This window comes from Aedes aegypti, chromosome 3 (assembly GCF_002204515.2).
Source record: "Aedes aegypti strain LVP_AGWG chromosome 3, AaegL5.0 Primary Assembly, whole genome shotgun sequence".
Lineage (NCBI taxonomy): Eukaryota > Metazoa > Arthropoda > Insecta > Diptera > Culicidae > Aedes > Aedes aegypti.
In genome coordinates, this window is record NC_035109.1 from 78,659,921 (window position 1) to 78,668,259 (window position 8,339).

Sequence of the window (8,339 nt, forward strand, 5' to 3'; positions counted from 1 at the left end):
GAATTATTTTTTTACAATGGTAGTATTCATGTTCAGATTCCTTGCAGCAAACGAGGAATTCTAGACAGATTCGCGAATTAGGCGAAACTGACAAAATGTACACAATTTAAGAGAATATAGCTTTGAAATTGTAGCTCGATTGTCTATTCACTGCACTTGAATTTTTCCCCTATCGATAATTTATCTATTCAAAAAACGCAAATTTGTAGAAGACGAAACTTCACCTCATGCTAAACCACACACTTTATCGATGAGGGTGATGTGCTAGTATCCATCGTATTAAGCATTGATCAGTGAGAACTGCAATTTTCCCAGTATTGCAGTGAATGATGCTGACACAAACCGATGCCAAACAATTCTTTCTCAAAACGGCTTTAGCATTGTACAATAACATTTTGATAAATCTTGATCTCTTTTTGTAAATAATGCAAAAAAAAATGCATCTTACCGCATTCTCAGTCCGTCGTATCGTTTTCAACTCCGTCGCAATCAGTTTCCAGATTCGTCTCACAACTTACGGCTCACTGTGATGCATGGAGTGGTTAAAACACAATATATCAACGCTATAATAAAATGTTTCACTAGATTATATAGATCTACGGGCATCTCCATCCAATCCTTCAGCATGTTGGAATATACTAATTTCCTTTAAAATTAATTGTTCGTCATCAAAATTCAGCCCAAACATATGAACACAATTCCTTTTGACCGTACAATTATGGCATTTGCTCACAGTACAGCGAAAACAACACAATCAAAGGAATCGTATTTTTACGTCGAGCGTCGCGCACACATTGATGCGCACAAGCTTTTTTTTCTCAGTACGACGGATTAAACTTTGTTTACATTCTCAATTATACGCGGCGGTTAAGGAAATTTCGTAAAATTTGGTGATTTATTAAAGTTTTACGGCGTGTGATTGGAATGAAATCCTTCAGTGAAGAAGTACGAAGGTTTTCCATAGTGAAAATAAGTGCCCGGCGAAGTAAGTCACCCACGGGGGTGGGAAGAAACTTGTGTTAGAAAGTGGTGTGGCTCAGTCGATCGCTAAGCATTTCTCTCAAATCGTGTTCGTCCATGCGATTTCGGTGAAAAAGTGCAAAGTGGATAATTGAACTGAAGTTATTTACCGAATTTCAGTAGTTTTATTGCATTTTTGGTGTACAAGTGTACAAACCATAACAGCTTTCACAAAATTACACTTGGATAATGAATCTATGTTGCAGGTAAGTTTGAATATCCGCCGTAGTGGAACATTTAAAGTTTGATACGACGAATAGTAGCTCTTACGACGAAGAAGAACAAAACCCTACGCCGGTGTTTTTGTTTATCAAAGTGATGGGCACATCTGAAATGGAAATCAAAACACGGCGAGAATAAACGGAGACACTGCAAACAAAAAATAAACAAAGCATACATGGCGGGCTTAATTTGAAACCAGAATGTAAACACGGCGCAATAGTAATAGGCGACACTGAAAATAATATCGATTACATGCTCATAACATTGGGCGATACTGGCATCCTTGAGTGCGGTTAAGGCGAAACCTTATAATATTTTTGACGTTAACTACGTCTTACGGCAATATACTAGGCACTGTAAACTCGGCATTACCCTTTAATGTGGAAAAATACCCACTTTTTCTGATATATGGATATGTCAAAATAAAGGGTACTTTCAAATTTTGAATAAAGGGTACTTTTCTCCCATTTTGACGTTCAAGGGATTTACCCATTAAAGGGTGAAAAATCTCTTGGAGTTTCTCACTAATCATTCTAGTGATCAATGCTCGTGTAAAATTAAAATGATTGAATTTAAAATTAAATTAAATGGCTTGGTAGGAAAGGTAAGTAACTACAACTTGCTTGGCAATTTGTTTATACTATCACTATTTTGTTCAACGGAAATTAAATTTATCATATGGTTTACAGGATGTGTTGCATAAAACGAATAAGAATCAAGAACCCTGATTGGAAAAATCGTCTGCTACCGAATGTGCTGCTGCTATGATTATTATAATATATATCTTTATGAATAAAGCTACCTAATTAATCTAATCTGAGGTTTGTCGTTCAGTTTTTTATTTCATGGAATTCACTTATTCTAAAGAAATATAAATTTGAAAAAGAAAACAGCGTAAATTTTACCCATTTCGCCAAAATTTTCATTCGGGATAATGGGTCAAATTTACTCGTTGTTTTGACGTACAAGCTTTTTACTCTTTAATGAGTAAAGGCCCTTTACTCTTTTTATGAGTTAAACTAGTTTCTCTCAAAGAGGGTACTTTTTACCCTTTAAAGGGTACTTTGGTGTTACAGTGGGTGTCAATTGAAAATCTAAAATGTGGCGACCGTCACGATATTATGTTACAGTTTGAACTAAAGGAAGGCTGCAACTATGACAATCGACTAAAATTCAAATGCAGAAAATCACTTGGCGTAGTTAACGTCATGCGGTCGTGTCTTGTACACAACCCCCTCTGATTTTTTTAGTACGAAATAGCTAGGGAAATTGTAGGAGATGTGTGTGGTATTGATGAGGATTTTAAAACTAGATTTATGAAATGTGTACTAAAGTGGAAAGGTTAAAGTTTGAGTATATTTTCTCCAATTGGGATTAAAAATTGCACATGAGAATTTCATTGGTTATTTTCTCATTTTGTCAGATTTGTCAGATAGGCCCTTATCGCGAATCCCTCTCGAATTATACACGCAGCGAACTGGACTATCGAAATTCATACATTTCTCGCATACTCTGAGATAACGCCCTAAAAGCCATTGGTAACCATGTGTGTAGCTCGTTGTTTCTGGGCAAGTGAAGGAATAAACATCCAAACCAACATCACTGGTAGGTAGATAATGACCCTTTCTTCACCATAGAGTTGTTAAACAACGTGTAAATCCGTTAAAATGCTCAGAAACAATGAGCTACACACATGGTTACCAATGGCTTTTAGGGCGAGATCATAAGTTATGCGAAAATTTTGCCTTATGAAAGATGGAACGATTATCGCAATACGAACGCTCTATGTATCGTTTTTGCATCTTTTTTAATTTTATGTATCGTTTTAGCGCCTTTTTTATAATACTTTTCATAATACTTAACTTTTCGAGTAATATTTCTTTTTTAGTTTTCCGTTTGTTTTTTTCCATAATACTTAACTTTTCTATGCTTAGCGTTTTTCGCTTATTTTGTAACAAGGGACCCCGTCAAAATATCTGACCCGGGCCCCCCGAAGCCCAAATCCGGCACTGATTCAAGCTAATGCAGGTTTCGCACTTCAATCTTTGTTTTCAATATTAATTAGAAAAGCACCAAATGACATCATGTTATCACACAACTATTATTAATATTATTTCCTACAATATCCATTTGAGCTTCACTTAACACAAACGAGAAAAACATAAATCCGGGTGGCATAGTACCGGCCGAACCACCAGCGGAATTATGTACGCCTAACGCGAAAAAAAAACGTGAAAACACAACCGTTCGTGGCACGGCCTACTGCGATTTTTTCGTAAATACCTCTTTTATAGAGGTTGGGTGACAAAACGTCGAAAGGACAAAACGTCGAAAGACAAAATATTGAATGCCAAAACGTCGAATTGAAAAAAACGTCGGAGGACAAAACATGAAAAAAACAATGAGAATATCTGACAAACCGTCGATCTATTCGATATCAATCAAAAGAATAATTGGAACCAAAACCAGAGCAATATGAAGAAAATCAATATATATGTAATATTCATTAACGTTTGAAAAATATATTTTTTCCAATGTTATTACCGTGGTACCGTAATTATTAGTTGGTCTTGGAAGGGAAAGCAAAAAGTCAAATTGAAAATTGGTAAAATTTGTCTGAATTATTTATGATATTGTTTTAATCCTCAGGTTACAAAGCAATTATTGAAGACTCTTATCGAAGTGTTTATTTTAGTTCACATCACATTATTTAAATTGCCATGTTTAGTAATATCATCCCACCTTATACAAATTTTAATACGTCAATTTTAAGCTAAATAACTTCGCTAGAAAAATTACTGCTATCTTTCGACGTTTTGTCTCTTCGACGTTTTGTCCCTCTCGACGTTTTGGGATTCCAAGTTTTGGCATTCGACGTTTTGGCTTTCGACATTTTGTCCCTAAACCTTTATAACTAAACTTCTCAAGAAGTTCCATTAGAGTCTGCTTTAGAAATTATCCTTGAAATCTAGCAGAATTCCTTCCTCAACTTCTGGGTTCCCCAGAATCTTCAAGAAATCCCCGTCCCCTCCACAGTACGGGGGGGGGGGCTTATTTCCAAAAATCTATGGTAGTCAGGATTTACAAAGTGGAAAATGATCATCGGTCCCAAAATAACATCCTGTGAAAAAATGAGAATTTTTGGTGAAGGTTTAGAGGTGGCGCAAAAGGCGTAAGTACAGTTTTCTCATTTAAGTGAACTCTGAAAAAAATTGCCCTCCCACCTGTTTAACCTACCCCACCTTACATTCTTCTGTGTTCTTTGTTCTTTCTTTCATTCTTTTTGCTCTTTGTTTCATTCTACTAGCATAGGAATCCTCCCCAACTATTCATGTGCTTATTCGGGTTCGGGTCAGCGTAACCTATTCAAGGGCCAAAAATCGCATGCATAAAATATACTTCGTCAAATATCATCTAAAGGAGTGGAGATATCGCAATTTTGAGGTGATAATAAAATCACCAAAATAAGCTGAAAAGCATACCAATTTTTTTCAGAGTTTACTAAAATGGGAAAATCATCGTGACAGGCAACTTCAACAACGATATGAGCAAACAAAAGAACATGGAGTTCGCGGACTTCATGGAGAAGTACCTCAACCTCAAACTGGCTTCGGAATTAATCTTAGTAATTCATTCATGGACCTAATGTTCAACTGGAATATTTGTTAGGAGAGCAAGAGTTTCCGCTCATGCTTCTTCTTGCATCGACCAATTCTATCGGTGTTGAAGTGTTAACTGAACCAAGCAAATAATAACACGCAATGTCCGACCATAATATGTCAAAAACGACAAGCAACAAATAGTGTGAAATTTGATTAGTTTTTTAGCAGTACAAATTTTTCATAAGTTCGTGACGGTCTTAAACCAGGTAATAAAAGAGACTAACGTTATCCAACGTGTCGTGAATGTATCCGAGAAAATCTCAACTTCTGTAAAATATCTCTACTTATGACTAATTTTCTACCAATCATAACGATTTATCCGCTGATAGTGATTTTATTAAATAGCGCTACAAACTTTCAACTCCTTTTCATCAAATGAATGATTATCATTCAGTTGATTGATTATTATTCAGTGACAACAAATCGCACCAATTGAAACGTTAATGCTCATTTGACTGTAATCAAGTAGAGCACACATTCACACCCATCTAATGAACCGCAACCATAAACCGAAAACTTTTCCTTACCCCTCGGCAATTATACGAGCTTCTCAGCTTGTTGCTTTTGTTGGTTGCTTCACACTCATAGTCCTAAGCAGACACCGTTTTGGCTCAGTTCACGAATATGACTCACATTCGGTAGAATTTCAATCACTATTTCCCCTTCGTTATTAATTTACGATTTAAATCATACATTTAAAAAAATACAAAAATCATCATTATCATTTCTCAAAATGCCGCTGACTGATAATATTGGTCATGTTCACGGATTGAGGCATAACGCAAAAATCGTCTAGTGAGCAAAGGTGAATCATGCGCAATTTGCTCCAGAGAAACTCTCCGCTCTTGCCGCATTCATGAAAACAAAACAAGTCTCATCGTGTAGGTATGCTCGGAACCGGCTCTCGGATAGTGCTCACTCACACATTGAAAGGACTGCACTGCTGGTCGTTTCGTTCGAGCAGCACCGGAGTTACATTCATCAATTGAATGACATTTGGCACCCATTTAAAGCATGCGGCTCAATGGTCTAGGGGTATGATTCTCGCTTTGGGTGCGAGAGGTCCCGGGTTCAAATCCCGGTTGAGCCCAGATTCTTTTTATTGCCAATTGAAAATTAATATATGTATGTGGGACAACAGTAAACATGCATTATAAAGTTTAGTTTCAAACAACAGATAGATTATGTTGAAAAGTCGATGGATTAACCTTTACTAGCTTTACTGTGTATTTCTCCGATAAAGTCAAAACATAATTACAGTGAAACCTCCATGAGTCGATATTGAAGGGACCATCGACTCATGGAAATATCGAGTCATGGAACAGCAATCCTTTGGAAAGCTGCTTCTAGGGACCATCATAGTAACCATGAAATTATGTTTTAGTATGGTTCCATGAGTCGATATCGAGTCATCGAACATCGACTCATGGAGGTATCAAAAATCTCGTTAATAAAGAAATAATTTAAAACAGAGAACAACAGTTGTAGCTCCAACAGGCTCACGCAACTCTAAGTGCAACCTTGTTCAATTATTTCAAACATATATATTGTACGAGTAATAAAAATCCCGTTTGCTTTTGCATACCTGCCAGCATAAATTGATAGAAAAACTTAAAAGCTCAACACAGAAGCCACAAAGGCATAATATTTTTGCTGGTTATTTTTCACACTCCAGTGCCGCCAGCCAGCCATCCACTATCACCCCACGCGCCGAACCAACCAACAAGTCAAGCAGCGCACGTGTTTTCTACCACTGGGCGAGCGAGATCCGATCCATTCACGACCGACGCTGGTGACGAATGGGGTGGGAAGGAGGAGAAGGCAAAACGCCCTGTGCAACTACGGTGGGTAGGTAACAAATTGGTTTTATTTATTCATGGATCGTTGAGGCTCGGCAGTGTTGAAATGCGGGAATATGGCAAAGTGATATCCCTTCTCATTTACGGTGATGGTGGGATCGTGTATGGGTGAGCTCGTACGCATACAGGCGTGCATTGACCGTGTAATTGAATCTGATATCTGTGTAGAGTGGTGCCGTGTCTGGAGAAGATAGACAGCTGTGTCGCGCACTTGTGCTTTAGTATGGTTTTTATTTCCCACAAAAACATAAGGGGATGTAGCTCAGATGGTAGAGCGCTCGCTTAGCATGTGAGAGGTACGGGGATCGATGCCCCGCATCTCCAATAATCCTTTTTGATACATTCAAGTTCACTTTTAGAGAAGGTCTCTTCTGTCACTGGGGGCATAGGGTGGGGCTTATTTCCAAAAATCTTCCGTAGTCAGGATTTACAAAGTGGAAAATGATCATCGGTCCCAAAATAACATCCTGTGAAAAAATGAGAATTTTTGGTGAAGGTTTAGAGGTGGCGCAAAGGGCGTATGTGCAGTTTTACCATTTTAGTGAACTCTGAAAAATTTTGGTATACTTTTCAGCTTGTTTTGGTGATTTTAAGACCCTTAAGGGCAAAAAATCACCTCAAAATTACGATATCTCCACTCCTTTAGATGATATTTGACGAAATATATATTATGCATGCGATTTTTGGCCCTTGAATAGGTTAAGCTGGCTGATTAATATGAACCCGAATAAGCATATGAATAGCTGGGGAGAATTCCTATGCTAGTAGAATGGAACAAAGTGCAAAGAAGAATGAGAGAAAGAACAAAGAACACAGAAGAATGTAAGGTGGGGTGGGTTAAACAGGAGGGAGGGTGACTGAGGAATCTAGAAAACGATGATTATATTTATTGACTTCATTTTTTTAATTTTTTTTTCTCGGGGATGGGATTCGATCCCAGATCCTCAGCGAGAAAGGTGTGTGTTCTAACCACTACACCAGGTCCGACCTCTTGACTTCTATTTAATATTACCTACTTCAGAAATATTTCGAGCAAGGAAGAGCACCAATTTTTTAACCATCTCTAGTTTTCGACCCATGTATACGATTTTATTGGAACTTATTGCAACTTTATTGGACTTTATGGAAAAATTTCAATAACGGCTAAAATGTTCTTAATTCCATGCGAAGTTTCATCATTATTCTCCTGGTAGATATAGATAAATGCACGTCACTTTACTGCTTTAGTTCAATAATCGTTTGGTTGTTTTTTTTCTGAATGATGATAGCAATATATCGAAAGGGCCCGTTGCAAAATTTACATCCTGGAAATTCAGCCTCACGCAGTATCTATTAAATTCATAACTAATTCATATAATTATTTATATATACATAGGATATCCTGTGAAAATTCCTTCATGTTGCTCTGTCCTAAAAAATATGTTTCAGAACTGTGACGACTTAATTTTGGTTTTATTTGAGAGGTTTTCAACCTGAAGTGTTTTATCTCTTGCACCCTATAGAAGCTCGTGCACTAATTTGAATTTTGACTACCGATTTTTTTTCCTTCTGCTGTTGTTTATTCACATCGATTTTA

General features: G+C 37.2%; 1 non-coding gene across 1 annotated transcript; it reads left to right on the forward strand.

Moving 5' to 3' along the window:
• Nucleotides 1-5,922: 5,922 nt before the first annotated feature.
• Nucleotides 5,923-5,994, forward strand: Trnap-ugg. The gene has a single exon. It is a non-coding gene; the product is annotated as a tRNA-Pro (tRNA).
• Nucleotides 5,995-8,339: the final 2,345 nt, after the last annotated feature.